Raw genomic sequence first — 16,217 nt, 5'->3', positions numbered from 1 at the left:
AAGATGGCCAAACTTACGTCTTTGGTTAGGGAAAAGTCACTGGATAAATATATAGTTACCTAGAAACCCCTTATAGACTTTTGCAGGAAACAGAAAGAAATGAACTGGTTTGTACTTTTGAAGATTAGGAGGTGGAGAAAAATGTATTAGAGGGAAAGGATATGTAGTTATTTCAGGTAAGGAGATGTAGTTATTGACTGTAAGATTAAATTTGGAGTTAGAGTATAATATGTAATACTTATAGATCTTTTCACAAAGAAAATTGATACTTATTCCTAATTTCTTTTATTCTTTCTTTTAGCTTTCTGTTTATCTCTTTATTTTCTTCTTTTTCAATAAAAAATAAAATTGGAAATATTTCACTGCATGAATTTCTGTGTAACGTGTAGTTACCCTTGAGTTGGACAGCTAGGACAAAGATGAAAGGAGAGATCATAAATGGTAACTGATTAGCAAGGATGCCGAGTTAACAGACATTGCTGACAACATGAAGGTATAGGAGATCTGGAGAGGCCTTGCAAAATACTAAATTTTAAGCACAGACTTGAAAAGAGCAAGGGAACTGCCTTAAAAATGCAAAGGAACAAACTGTTCCAGTGAAGGTGCACTAGAAAGAGACAAAGTGTGCAAGGAGCAGATGTGGCTGAAGGAAGAAACCAAAAGGGGACTTAAGGGAGGAGTACTCAGCAGCAGATCAGTATAGCAATCTAGCTATCCAATTTTTATTCTTCCCTTCTCCAAGATCAGAATGGCATACACTTAAGGGCTAAATACTTTCTTCAATTATATCATTCCCTAGTTTGTGACAGCTGAATTGTTTACTATAAGGTCTCTTGTAAGAAATGAATACATAATCTCTCCCCCCAGTAGCCTCCAAAAGAAGAGCAGGGCAGTCAGAAGGGGGGAGAAAATGCTGGCCCCTAGTCAGAGGACCAGAGGAACTTCTCCATCTTGCAGGCCTTGCGGAACTGTAGGAAGTCCCGCAGGGCCCAGATCTCCAATGGGACAGCGTTCCGCCAGGGACAGGGCAGAAAAGGCCTTGGCCCTAGTCGAAGCCAGCTGAATGTCCCTCGGGCCGGGAACCACTAGAAGCTGTTTATCTGCAGAGCAGAAGGCCCTGTGGGGGGATATTTATCATTTATTAAGGCTGCAATGTGATAAATGAATCCATTGAACTGGGCAGCTTTTAAAAATACTAATTTATTTTAATATCAATATAAAAACACACATCTTCTTAGAAGAGGCATTCTTCTTTTGCTTACTCACAGGATGGAACTAAAATGGTGCATTCTGCAACTCCTACCTGCATCATGCAAAAACAAGTATGTTTTTCCTTCAAAACAATTCTTCTGTCATATGTCAATTTATTCAAATATAGACTGTATATCTATCTATCACACCTTGTATAATTAAACCAACTAAGAATTCTTGATCTGAGTGACAGCCTCAGTGTTTATACATTCATGGGATGAAGTAAACTGAAGGATAACTGAGGTAAGGAAGGTAAAAATGAAAGACAGACAGCCAACACAAGTTACAGTCCTGTCTGTTAAATTAAACAACTTCAAGTACAAATTCCTTCAACTTTGGTTCAAATCTCTCCTCAGCCATGAACTCACTAAGTGCATTTGGGCAGCCTTTATTATCATCAGCCCCCACACCTACAATATGGGGGTAAAAATGCTGACCTCCCTCACCAAGCTACAGCATATTGAGACACTGTACATGACGCACTCCAACACATGAAATGTGCACAATCAGCATAAGTCACCCAAACGTATAAAAAGTCTTACTGGGACTAGTTTCCTGTCTATCTTATTTTTATTCTACCTTGACTTCAAAGAGCTTAGTACTCACCTTCCCATTTTGCCCTCACAATGAATTTGCGATGTATGTTAGGCTAAAGTGAAGTGACCAATTCAAAGTCACCAATAAGTTTCATGGCAAAGTGTGGGTTTGATTTTCCTTGTATTTTTTTAATGCCACAGCACTCCGATTTGGAGTGATTTGAAAGCATATTCTTGATATGGAGAGGAACTGTCTTTGTGGACCTGGTACTGCACACCAAGCTGCTGCTCCATGACAGTCATATTTCCGAACATACAGCCAGTTCACAGCAGACCACAATTATCAAGCAAGTAATTTTTTTTGCTATCTTAGTTAGCTCCCTTGCCTCTTTTGTAAGCATTCACTGGTATCAAGAGAACATGGAAGTGCTTATCTCCTTATGTTTCTGAGATAAAGCAATGTTTTGTTTGAACATCAAATGAATGCTGAAGCCTCCTGGATCTGCTGCCCTATCCTGTATCCCTCTCTTCTCTCACAGCCCTTTCCTTCCTTCCTTCCCCCTATTTTTATGCCAACAAGTTCCTGTCTGTTCCAGAGGTCATGCACAGCTGTCTCTTTTGATGTCCTCATACAGCTGGAGACTGTCTACCTAGGTGCACATAAACACAGTAGGAGAATAAAAGAGGAGTTGGAAAACATTTTCACTAGGAAATCAAACTTTTCTTTTGTTTGGCACCAAGAGTTTTTCATGGCCTGATGAAAATCACATCTGATCTGTTGTCACTGAAAGTCACTTTCAACAGCTTCCATGAAGTAGCTACTTTGCAATAAGTTTGAAGAGACCAACATTCATCATTCTATAAAAGAAGTGTGTTAAAACTGTTTCATTTTTCTAATTATCCCTTGATAGAATGACCCGTCTTGAAACGCAGAAGGATTTGGTACCTTTCATTACAGATTTTCGATACCTGCTACCAACATGGAGGAGAGGTCTACTGATAACCACGACTGCAAAATTTAACCTCCATATTCAGAAGCAGTGTCATTATACCTAGAACTAAACTGGGTGGCTCCTGGGTCGATAATGAAAATAGTAAAACCAGGCCACACACAGTATCTCTTCCTGGAGACTTCCTAGGAATACAGAATAATATGTCTTTATAAACTAACCAAAAGAAAAATTAAAAAATAGTCTAATGAGGACTAAATATGCTCTAGGAGCCTGGAATGTTGATGCCACTTAAACAGAAAAGAGGAAAAGGAAAGGAGAAATCAGCCTGCCCTTGAGAGCTTAAATAATTCTGGACGGAGAGATTCTGTGGGATAGGATTTTCAAATTGTTGCCCACCTCAGGATTCCTCACAACCACACAGCATGCCAAGGGCCAGCAGCCAAAGTAGGGATGCCTGGAAGTGCAAGCAGTCACCCCCACTGGCAGGACATGGCCTCAACACGTGGCCAGCCAATGGCAGCAGCACTGGCCAACACTGAGGCCGGAAGCCCCCATCTGGGCCAAGTAGCAGCAGGCCAGCCACAATGACTTCCAACCCAGATCAGGCCCCACCCAACCAGGACAAGTACCTAGGTGGGGCAAACAGGCCAGCTCAAGTGGTGGCTCTCAATAAAAGGCAGAGCTGGGGTGAGGTCATGCGGCAGCCCCTGGCCCAGGTGTTGGGCTTCACCCTGAGGGCAGGACTGGGGTCTGGAGTGGCCTACATTAGGGGGAGGGAGCATAAAGAGGGCTCAGAACCCCCTGGCAAGGGAGGAAAGCAGAGGACTGACCTTGCTTGCTAAGGGTAGACTCTCAGGTGAGAAGGACCTCTTCTGGGGTAGTGCAACCCTAGCCCCTCTCCCACCATTTCTAAGGACAGAAAGGGGGGAGTTCGTGACTAGATGAATGCTGCAAAGCAGCAGCCAGGGGGCTGCTGGAGGTAGGAATAACCCCACCTCCTCATTTCCTTCCTGCATGCAGCCCAAAGAGCCCGGCTCTTTCGAGACACATTGAGCTTAATATCATTGTCATACCATCCAGTGGACTCAGATTAGGGACCCGGAAATGATGTCATTGGGCAGTCCCAGGGGACGTGTACGGTGCCAGTGGCGCTACCTCCTGCCAGGAGTTGCCCCGGGTGCTGGCAACCACACCACCCCACTGAGTTCCACTACCTCTTTTCCCAGAAAAAAAGCCCTGCTGGTATGTAATATAGCCTCTGTTTAGCTATTCCTTCCTGCACGAAGGGAAAGACACGAGAATGCCACATGAAACAAAAGATACCAAGAACACTGGAGGTGGTTGAGGATGGCACCTCCCCCACTATCTTGTTATTTCAGTTTCCTCCTGACCTTGGAGATAAATGGTAAAATAATAATCACAGAGCTGAAAAGTACTGAGAGTCATAAACTTTCCCTACTACCTCACAATTGCAGTCATGGATACAGTTCTCCACCAAACAGACTAGAAGGATGGAATTTTCAGCTCATTAACATTGTAACTGGAAGGATGGTTAAATAATATTAATTCAGTGTTAAAAATATCCTGTCATAAACACTCCTGTGGTGCCCAACCACACTGCTGTTCCCCAAAGGACTTAGGATTGCTATGCTAAGAGCTAATGCTACTTTAACCCCACAGCACTGTACTTGCTAGACCTTCTTAGGCTTCGATGGTGAAGGAACAAAGCAGCACTTGGAATCAGATCCCTGGATACAACTGCAAAATTACTTAAACTTATTTCAAATCACAAAGCCTCCAGAGTACAAAAGAGTAAGATACATTAAGTTACATTTTCATTTAAAATTTAGTGCTAAATTTAAATTCCTTATGAAAGGGACTTGTATTTTTAAAGCTCTACATACAATGATAGCACCATCTAAATAATCATTGCTGATATGTTTGACATCCCAACGGTCCATCCATTAATATATGTTATATTACTTTGCGTGGCCAATTATTTATGCGGTTTATTACTTTCACACGTATTTATACACATCATTGGCTGGTTCTGTTTTTGCCAGAGTGGGCTTTTAAGCACCTAAATTCATTTTCTAGAACATGTTATGTTGGACTTATTCTGCAGACACACTCCTCAAAATGACAGCAATTATAGTTTTGCAGCATTCAAAGCACATACCCAGACAGAATTCATCCCTCTAATCCTCAAAAGGGCCCCATCACAGCAAAATGCCCAGGGACGTCAAACTCCCTTGGAACAAACCAACCGGTGTTCGGCCAATATCCCTAGGACTAATGGGCTGTTTGTATTCTTTTCTGGGGCCTGTAATAAATACACACACACAATCATCCATCAGATAGAAAATGCTGCAGAGAACATTGCAGTGCCTGAAATTAATTGGACCAGTAATGACAGCTTCTTGCCATCCAAGCAAACACTGGAGCCTCCTCTATTTACAGCCATCCAGTTGGTCAGAGGCAACTCCCCCCCGCCCCAGCACTGCTACCTTCCTGGCCTGGTGGAAATGGACCTATGGCTAAGTCACAGCTTCAAGAACCCAGATCCTGCTGCTGGAAACAACTGGCAAGCCCAGGGATAGATGTCCTTTCTTCCTCTCTAGATCGCAAGGTAACATTGAACGAAGAATTACCCACAGCAAAAGCTGGCTGGTCAATTCTGTAAATCCTTTAGGCAGCACGTGCTGAGAACTTCACTAGACGGCAGTCCAGGAGACGTGGTATCTGCGTCAATCCACCTGCTCATGGCAGTTTGCATGTGGCAAGCCAAACAGATAAGGATTCAACTAGGGCCCCTTTCTTAAAGGCACAACACATTTTGTGACTTCCTATGAGAAAAGCAGTAAGACAACATGTTTTAAGCAATAAATTTCTGAACATGAGATACTTGCCTACTGAGTTGCCAAACACCATTGGTGGACCTGGTTTTCATTTTACCTAGTACTCTCACAGTGAAATCCTAATCTGAGTTACTCCAGTCTAAGACCATTGATTTCAATTGGTTTAGACTAGAGTAATTCTGCTTAGTATTTCACTGTTAGAACTTCATCTCTCATCACTTCTTAATCTGTATCCAATCACGGTTAATCCAGAATAACTTTTTCACAGCCACTTCCATAGGCAAGCAGGGAATGAGCAGACACGTACAGTATTCCTGGAAATTACTCTCCAACTCTGGGACTTTCTGTTTATGGAAGATCATTTCATAAGACTAAGAACATTCTGGAACAAATGTGAAACATTAATTTGGACTAATATTTAGCGGCTGACAAAAAAGTACAGAGATTTTTAAATCAGATATTTATGTTTGTAACACTTTTCTAAAATTTTAACGTTAAAAATGTTCGAGTCCATTCTGTGGCTATAGCATAGGAAGCTTTCATATAAAATAAGTAAGCTGTTCAAGATGGTAAACAAGCAGAATTCTTACACAACGTCTTCAGGACTCAAGGGCAACTCAATCCAGTAGTTCTATTGTTCTGTGCAGATGGTACTTATGAGGTCAAAAGTTCATCACAAAGATGGAGTCAGGCAAAGAAAGCACATTGAAAAGGAGAACTGTGTGGAGGGAGCACATTAGAAGTGAAGGGGAAGGTTGCACATTTCCCCTAGGAACAATTCTGATAATTTCCACTCACAATGATATGTTTCTTTTGTTTTACTTTTCCTGCCAAACTCCATCTTGGCTTCGTGACACAGGGACCTGCCTGCATTGTAACAATGGGCGTGGAAGCTACATTCCCTTCCTTTCAGAGCAAGGAATTAATTTACAAATTGAAGTTATAAAGCTGAGCTTGGAAAGGCTAAGGGCACTTTCCCAGGGTAAGTCTCAGGCTCAAAGAACTGTTTGCTTTTCATTCCTTGATATAGCTAACAACGCCCCTTTCTACCATGGGCAAAAAGGGGAATTTACTCCAGACCCAGGATGCTGACTTAGTTCACAGAACCTTTCCCTCCCACTGCAGCAAGTGATGCTATTTTGACCAAGTGGAAGTTCTCTGCTTGGTCAAATAGGAAGGTCATTCTTGACCTTGTATCATTTTCACGCTGCTGCAGAGAAAACAGTAGACACAGCCACCAAATGAACTGCTCTTCCTCCCCTGATTTTCTCATATACACAGGGCAAATTGCATTTGAAAACAACTGGACTAGGGGCCCAGTTAGTAGTTTTCATATAGCAGTGAACATTGTATAGATCCAGATTGCCCAGAAATAATTAATACTGAATATTTGTTCACCAACTACATCAGAGGCTGTCCATAACACAAAAGCAATTCTATCTCCAAAAAATTTATAACCTAGATCACATAAGAATACACAGCAATCCCTGCTGAACCAGAATAAAGGTCCATAGAGTGCAGTGTTTTCTTCAGTGGCCAACCAGATGCCATTGGAAGGAAACATGACATGGAAGCCAGTTTCCTCCTGTGGTCTCAAGCGCACTACCTCAGATGACTCCATTTTGTTATCAGGGCTAACAGTAACTGATAGGGGTATCCTGTATGAATTTACCTAATGCCCTTTTAAAAGCCTTCTAAACTAGCTGCCATCAATTCATCCCTTGGCAGTGAGTTTCCTAAGTTAATTATGCGTTCTATGAAGAAAGCATGAACAAGGTAGAGGTAAGAGGAAAAATTAAGGATTGAAAACTGAAAAGTGTATATATGGTAGGTAGCAGAAAAGTAACAGTGGGTATAAAGTGAGGTCAGGATGCTACAGGAATTCCTTAATCAAAGACACACAGCAGAGCTCACCATGGAGCCACCGGCTGAGAAGCACAGGATAACAGCCAAGGGACAAGAGTCCTTTGGTTCTGCCCTCAGCTCACACTTGGCCAAGCCCAGGCTGGAAGTACCTGCAAAAGGAGTGGGGCGGATGATTAATTAGCCTATGTCTCACTCAGCTGGCTGAGACGACTCCAGTTTCCTCCCCTCTTCAACACCCATGGCTGTATATCACTTCTGTGCAAACACACTCTAAACACTGTTGCTGCTGCTGCTCATACTGAAACTTATCTAGAATTCTTCAAAATATGATTAGATATTGACCTATCTTGTGTGTGGTCTTCACACACAAGATCTTTAGATCTTTGTGACCCATGGCAGAAAATGAGAAATAAAAACAAACCAAGAGCAAGGAGATGAGAAAGTGTGGGAGAGCATGTGAAATACATGTATTTACTCAGACAGTACAACTAACACAAAAAAGCCTGTGTGAGAGAGACAGGGAGGGAGGCAGAGAAGGAGGGAGAGAACAAATGACAACTAAGGAGGGAGATGAAGGCGGGAGAAAGAAGACTTTTGGGGGGTAGACTGAAATAAGCCCTTTTCAATAATTACTGGTCATATATACTGGAAGCCTGAAATATCACGGCTCTAGTATGTATAACGAGGCCAAAAATACATGCATTGGCTCTTTCAGGCAAAATGGTGATCACACAAATCAGGAAGATTGTGTTGCATGCTCTTCCTGTATGTGTAGTAAAATGTAACAAAGGCTATAGAATTGTTTGTATCTTATGACTCTAACATAGGGTTGCCAGATGTCTAATTTTTACCTACACAGTCCAGTATTTTCTTGGGCTGTCCAGGAGAAATGGAATGAAAATACTGGACATACTCCTCCCGTCCCATGCTTCTAGCAGCCAGCCTCTGCACCTGGGCTGCTGAAGCAAGCAAGCATGTGCAGCCCTTGAGGAGAACAGGGCTCATGCTCTGTCTCCCTGCCTCCTTTCCCCTCCCCCCATGAGAAGCAGGGGAGCACTCCCATGTGTGGCACAATGACATCATTCCTGGAAGTGACATCATTGTGTTGGGGCTTTGCACAAAGATCTATCCTCAGATGAGAGGTGAGCAATATGTCCAGCATTTTGGATGGAACCATTTGGCAACCCTACTCAGAGATTTTGATTTATGGTCCGTAAGCTTAGGACAATTGGGCTGTTACAGAATTAAGATACTCATTACTTGACAAGAATGTATGCATTGACATCTGAAGACAAAAGTGTGTTACTCCAGAATGCATTACAGTACATGTGGGCCTTAGTATGGATTTGCATCTCGTCTACTGAGCCAGGAAGCAGGAATAGCATTGTGCACAAAAACTAGGTCACACTATATACCAGAGCCAGGTCCATGAACTCACTTTCTGCTGGCCACACTTGCCAAAAGCACCACTGCTGTAGATTGGATGTTATGTTTTATAAAATGTCTTTTTAAAAGTTTCTGAGGCTGTTGGTATTTTCTGAACTCCTTAGTTACTTAAATAATTTATTTCAGAGGAGTAGCTGTGTTATCCTGTTAATTTAAAAATAAAGTGCTGGGGTACCTTAAAGACAAAAAGATTTACTGATACAACAGCATTCATGGACTACAGCCCACTTTGTGAGAGGCATGAGGTATTAGCTTAAGTTGACAGGCATATATATATATACACATGGGTACAGAGGAAAAGAATAGGGAAGCCAAAATTATTTTCCATTTCATGATTTTTTAGCCTCACAGTTTACATTTTTTCTTAGTACCCATGCCTGCCAACTGAAGATCACACTTCATCCATCTGACAATGGAGGCTCCAGTCTAATAAAGTTTATGCCACAATAAATCTTAGTCTTTAAGATGCCACAGGTCTTTTGGTTGTTTAAATTAAGTAGACTGGGAGCAAATCTGGAACACAAGTATGCCTGGAAAAACTACTATAACTCACATCAAATATCCACAACCTTTACCAAGCCCAAAATGTGGGGAGAACATTGGATTTAAAAAAATTGGTTATAATAACAACATTATTCAACAAAACAGTTTCTGAGAAAGTATGTCCAGGGCCATTTCCAGATGGCTTACCTGCCTCCGGAACGTCGTGCCATGTTGCGGGGAAAACGCGAAATATCGTGTTTTCTCGCGCGAGTTTTGCGCGATGTCACGCAAAACTTGCGCGAGAAAACACGAAATATCGCATTTTCCCCACAACATGGCGCGACGTTCCGGAGGCAGGTAAGCCATCTGGAAACGGCCCAGGTACAGTTTTTCAAAGGTACCATGGTCAATGTCCAGGAATCCAATCACACATCACAGATTCTAACATTTCCTTCTGGCTGTTTTAGGGAAGAGAAAAACGGAAAACAATGAAGAATTAAGAGGCTGTATATGAAGAAAAACAGGTTTTACTTACCATAACTGTTGTTCATCTAGGTCTTCCGTGCAGGCACACATGGGACTGCGCACGCGCAGGCCTGCCGATACCGGAGATTTTAATAGCTAAACACCACCAGGGGGCGCTCCCGCCTCTCAGCGCGCATGCGCGGCCGCTTTCCCCGCCGAAACGGCCCTTAAGAGGCGGAGCGCCCCTCACATACCCTCAGTTCCTCTTTCGCCGCCCCCTGCAAGGTAAGTACCAAGAGAGTTAGCGGGGAAGGAGGGAGGGCATGTGTGCCTGCACGGAAGACCTAGATGAACAACAGTTATGGTAAGTAAAACCTGTTTTTCATCTACGGTCTTCCTGTGCAGTCCCACATGGGAAGATTCCAAAGCTAAATACCTGGGTGGAGGTGACGCCAAAGCATCACTCAAAGATGGAGTGCAGAACTGCCGTGCCCACCGCTGTCTCCTTTCTATCTAGGATATCCAGCGCATAATGCTTCACAAAGGTATCCGCCGAGGCCCACGTCGCCGCCCTGCAGATGTCCTGGAGTGGAACACCTCTGAAGAGAGCCGCTGACGACGCCTGGGACCTGGTGGAGTGGGCATGCACTTGCAAAGGACAAGGTAGGTTAGCAGCAGAATAACAGGTCAGTATAGCCTGGACCACCCATCTAGAGATAGTCTGAGCCGAAGCCCGGTTACCCTTCTTCGGTCCAGCAAAACAAATAAACAAATTAGAGTCAATCCTAAATGGTTTTACCCTATCTAAATAAAATAAAATGGCCCTACGAACATCCAAAGAATGAAGGGCCGCCTCTGCCTCAGAAGCCGGAGTCGGAAAGAAAACCGGCAGAACCAATTCCTGAGATAAATGAAAACGGGATACTACTTTAGGTAAAAACTCAACCTTTGTACGAAGAACGACCTTCTCAGGGTGAAATTTCAAATAAGGGGGTTCGCAAGATAACGCTGCTAGCTCCCCAACCCTCCTGGCTGAAGTAGCCGCAACCAAAAAGGCCACTTTCATGGACAAAAAACGAAGCGGACAGGAAGCCAAGGGTTCAAACGGCTTAGACATCAAACGAGTCAGAACCAGGGGCAACGACCACTGAGGGACCACAGCCCGCACAGGGGGAAACAAATTATTCAATCCCCTCAAAAATAATTTGGCAGAATAGTGGGAAAAAACAGACTTTCTATCCACTGGAGGGTGAAAGGCAGAGATGGCTGCCAGATAAACCTTGACTGAGGAGTTGGCCAAACCCTCTTGCTTTACTTCCCACAAAAAATCCAAAATCTCAGAAAGGGTGGACTCAAAAGGATCCAAACCCCTGCGACTACACCACACAGAAAATTTGTCCCACTTAAGGGCATAAGACTGCCTGGTAGACAAACGTCTAGCATTTAAGAGAACATTAGTCACAGCCTCGGAGAAGGCAGCCCCGGCCTGATCAACCACGCTGTGAGTTTGAGTCTCCTGATGTCGTGGTGAAGAACCCCCCCGCAGGTCAGGAGATCGGGAACCACCGGGAGACGGATCGATTGAGTCTGTAGACTCAGAAGGGAGTGAAACCATGGTTGCCTCGGCCAATACGGGGTCACCAGGATGACGGACGCTCTGTCCCTCTGGATCTTGCTGAGGACCCGTGCCAGAAGCGGGAACGGAGGGAAGGCATAACACAGGGGACCTGACCAACTTAACTGAAACGCGTCCCCACTTGATTCTGGGCCTACTCCTCCTCTGGAACAATAAGCTAGGACCTTGCGATTTTCCACAGTCGCAAACAGGTCCAACTCCGGAGTCCCCCATTCCGAGAAGATAGGGGCGAGATACTTGTCCTGGAGGGACCACTCGTAGTTTTCCCTGTGGAGCCTGCTCAGGTGGTCCGCCATGGAATTCTGTACCCCCGGGATGTGAACTGCATGCAGCCAGACAGCATGATCTATGGCCCACTTCCAGAGTCTCATCGCCTCTGTGCAGAGAGCCACAGACGCCGTGCCACCTTGCTTGTTGATGTAAAACATCGCCGTCGTGTTGTCGGTCAGGACCTGAACGGACTTGTTCCGCACGACATCTGTAAAGGAGATCAATGCATATAAAATTGCCCGCAACTCAAGAACATTAATATGTTCCTCACGTTCAGATTCAGACCATAACCCATGGGCATAAAGGCCAGCACAGTGAGCCCCCCAACCGAAAAGGGAAGCATCGGAAGTAACTGACAGATGAGTTTGGTGAAAACCAAACTCCATCCCTTTAAATAAATTAGCATCATCCCGCCACCACTCCAGGGAGGACAGCACCCCCCTAGGGACGGAAAGTCTCCTATTTTGAGAATCACGGGCCGGTGAGAATACAGAATTGAACCACAATTGGAAGGGTCGCATAAATAACCTGGCCAGCGGAACCACAGCCGTAGTAGAAGCCATGCAACCCAAAAGGGTCTGGATAAAGCGAACAGATTGGAAACGACACCTCTGAAGGGTCGAAATAAGCCTCTTAATTTTTGCAGCACGCTCTGAAGGCAAGAAGCCTGCATCCCGAACACCATCCAAAACCACTCCAATAAATTGGATGGAGCGCACCGGGGTCAACTTGGACTTCTTCTGATTAACAAAAAGACCCAGGCGTAAACATAAATTTAAGGTGAGATACACCTGATTGGACACAGAGTCAGCAGAATCACCAACCAAGAGCCAGTCATCCAGATAAGGAAAGATCTGGCAGCCCTGGAGACGTAAATGAGCCACCACTACTGCCACACACTTGGTGAACACCCTAGGTGCAGTGGCCAACCCAAAGGGTAAAACATTGTATTGAAAGACACGTTGCCCATAGACAAAACGTAAAAATTTCCTGTGTTCAGGGAAAATTGAAATATGAAAATATGCATCCTTCAGATCCAGGACTGCAAACCACGACTGTTGGGGCAACAAGGTCAAAACCATCTGTAAAGTAACCATTTTGAATTTACGAACTCGTATAAATTTATTCAAACCCCTAAGATCCAGGATAGGCCGAAGCCCACCATCCTTCTTCTCCACTAAAAAGAGGTTGGAATAGAACCCCAAACCAGCTGAAGCAACCGGAATCTCCTCTATAGCCCCTTTCTGCAATAGGGCTGAGAGCTCTCCCAGGATCTCTGAACGAGGGGGGTCAGAAGAAAACACAGGGAGACGTAGGTAAGGTAAACCAAGAAATTCAACTTTATAACCAAACTGGATAATAGACAAAACCCAAACATCGGAACAAATTGAACACCAGGCATCCAAAAAAGCATTAAGCCTGTCCCCAAATGTGGGGTCAGGTCCCTGTGATTGTCAGAATTGCTTATGTAATTGGTCCTGGTCCTTGGCCTGATGCTGTTGGGAACCAGGCTTGGGACGTTGGCCCTGCCTTCGTCTGGGAAAGGCAGATTGTGGGCTCTGGTAGCTCCTGCGCTGCTGGTAAGCATACCCTTGATAGGGCTGATAGCGGTGTTGTCTGCCACGCTGGAAGGAGCGATAGTATGGGCGAGAAGGCTGCTGCGACGGCTGGTGTAGAACCCCATACGAGCGGGCTGTCAAACGATCAGTCCTCTTCTTAGAGAGGAACTCGTCAGTTTTCTCTGAAAACAGAGTGGTGCCCTCGAACGGCAGGTCCTCAACCCTGTTCCTTGTCTCAACTGGCAGGGCGGTCGTGCGAAGCCATGCGTACCTGCGCAGTACCACCGAGGAGAGAAGTGATCGAGCCGCAGTGTCAGCCATACTTCTCCCAACATTAATTTGGTGTCTGGAGAGACGAACAGCCTCCTCCTGAATGACCCGAAGCAGAGTGCGCTGATCCTCGGGAAGCTTAGGAAGAAAAGACGCCACCTTCTTCCATAAAAACAGCTGATAAGCCGCCATCATTGCGGCATAATTCGCCACTTTGATGCCAAACGTAGCCGAAGTATACAACTTCCTACCCAAGGCATCGATCTTTCTACTATCCTTGTCAGTTGGAGCCGATAGCGAGCCCTGGCGAGGCCGAGCTTGCATCTCCTCGGTGACAAGTGAGGATGGAGGAGGGTGAACGGCCAGGAACGGATGAGCATCGTCCTTGGTTCGGTACAAGCTCTCCACTTTTCGATTAGTGGCGGTAGCAGACGCAGGTCGAGACTGCAGCTTCTTCCATAGATCAGCAAACCCCTCAATAAGGGGAAAGGCAATCGAGGGAGTAGAACCCGAATAGATATGTTGCAATATCTTATCAGTGAATTTAGATTCAGTGGAAGTCACTTCAAGGTCCAGGGCTTTCGCCATTCTTTGGAGCAACTCGTTGTAGGCCCGAAAATCATCAGTAGGCGAGGCCTCATCAGATGGCCCAATCTCCTTTTCAGGTGACTCCGACAGAGGAGAAACACTGTAACGGGCCCGGGGTCGTGGAGAGACTCGATCCGACGGGAGGCGGGACGGGTCATAGCCAACATCGGAACCGACTCGAAATGAAGGAGACAACGAAGCACCTCTATAATGCCGGTCCGAGTAGTATGAACTCTCCCTACTAGAGTAACGAGGGACAGGATCATCTCGACGTCGACTCTCCCTGGATCGGCTCCGATAGGACCGTAGGGTCCGACAGCTAGAGCGACGGGCGGACCGACTCCTTCGACTCCGAGCCGACTGAATAGAGTCCGATTCGTACGAGGCCGATCGAGCCCGACCGGAAGGGGTAAGAGGCTTCTCGAGGAGAATGACATCGTCCTCCTGAGCCACCCGGTCCGGAGGAGTCTTGGACTGCGGACGATCACTCGCCTCTGCTCGCTGCTCCACTTGGACGGGAGCGGAGTCGACCGGAGCCGACGGGGAAGAGGTGAGTAAGCCTTCCAACACTGCCTTATCATGCTTACTGGAATGCTTATGCTTCTTCTTTTTCTTTTCAGGAACGGCCTTCGGTCTCACAGCAGGATCCGAAGTCATCGGAACCGTAGAGGTGGTCTGAGTTGGTGGAGTCGACCTCGGAACCGACGGAGTCGAACCTCTATGGGCGCCATGAGCAGGCGAAGCCGAGACAGCCGACGAGATCGAAGGAGGTCGACTTGCTAGATGTCTCGGAACCGAAGCGGTCGGTTCCGACAAACTCCGACCCGAAGGGATCCTCTCGGACCTCGACTCCGAGCGACTCGGAGATGGCTGAGAACGAGGCGTCTTGGAACCCGAAGGTACAGGAGGACGAGAGGACGCAGACGGAGCAGACGAAGACTTCGGTGGAGGGTCCTCGACCGACATCGCACGCTGCCAGAGAAAGGCATGCAAACGATCCGTCCGTTCCGCCCGGGCCTTGGAGGTAAACGCGCGGCAATGCTTGCACGCCTGAGTGTTGTGAGTTTCCCCAAGGCAATACAAACAAATGGAATGGCCATCCGACCTTGTCATCTTACGATTGCAGGTCTCGCAACGCTTAAACAAGGCCTTCTCAGACATCGCGAACGAAGAAAGCTGTTAAACCTCAACGATCGGCGGCGAAAGAGAAACTGAGGGTATGTGAGGGGCGCTCCGCCTCTTAAGGGCCGTTTCGGCGGGAAAGCGGCCGCGCATGCGCGCTGAGAGGCGGGAGCGCCCCCTGGTGGTGTTTAGCTATTAAAATCTCCGGTATCGGCAGGCCTGCGCGTGCGCAGTCCCATGTGGGACTGCACAGGAAGACCGTAGATGAACAAAAGCTTCTTGGATATATGCCATTTCCCAGAATTCTACATGATTCCATCAGAACATTAGGGCCAGAAGGGCTTGAAAGAGGCTAGTGAATGTGCCAGAAATGGAATATAGATATCTAACACCATCTGCTTACAGTGTATGCTCTATTAAATGTTTTATTAAATGCTTGTGGGTCTACTTCTAAGTCTGCAGCATCAAGAACTTGCATTTTCAGTTGTCCTTAAAAAATTCTGTGTATTTGGCAACTATTGTCTGAAATTTTCTAAGCCTATTTACAGCTAGAGAAATACTTTGAAGTATGTGTGGGAAAGTATATGTTTGTGTGCAGCAGAAGTAACATCAAGATGGAAGATCAGGGATCCCTTCCTGGCTCTGAAACAGACTGTTGTGCCTTCCTGATACACATGATATGTGCTTGAACATCTTTGTGCAGTCAGCCTCCCCACTTCCACCATAAGAGAAATCAACCCTGAGACAACTGGAGCCAAGAAGCTTGGCAAAGGTTGACAAGGATGTCAACAAGGGAAAAATCTGGTTCCCAGCAAGAAGTGGGTGCACATGCACTTTGGATTCTAAGGGGGAAGGACTAGAAAAGTGAAGAAATTGCAGAGAAGAGACCATAATGTCATCAGCCCTACAAAGAA

General features: G+C 45.7%; 1 protein-coding gene across 6 annotated transcripts in view; it reads right to left on the bottom strand.

The window, feature by feature from the left end:
• SLC29A1 (solute carrier family 29 member 1 (Augustine blood group)) overlaps positions 1-16,217 on the bottom strand; it is a 104,254-nt gene that overhangs the window by 25,539 nt on the left and 62,498 nt on the right. The window contains exon 1 of one of the 6 annotated variants that reach the window (XM_054977815.1): positions 5,396-5,468. The exons of 4 other annotated variants lie outside the window; for them this stretch is intronic. The gene's annotated coding sequence lies outside the window, so the exon portion shown is untranslated. Of the gene's footprint in view, positions 1-4,919; positions 4,937-5,395; positions 5,469-16,217 lie in introns of those variants that run through there. One more of the 6 variants, XM_054977842.1, reaches the window with a different exon arrangement.

The sequence above is a fragment of the Eublepharis macularius genome, chromosome 1, assembly GCF_028583425.1.
Source record: "Eublepharis macularius isolate TG4126 chromosome 1, MPM_Emac_v1.0, whole genome shotgun sequence".
Taxonomy (NCBI): Eukaryota; Metazoa; Chordata; class Lepidosauria; order Squamata; family Eublepharidae; genus Eublepharis; species Eublepharis macularius.
Note: the sequence above shows the minus strand (reverse complement) of the source record. Positions and strands in the feature narration are given on the sequence as shown.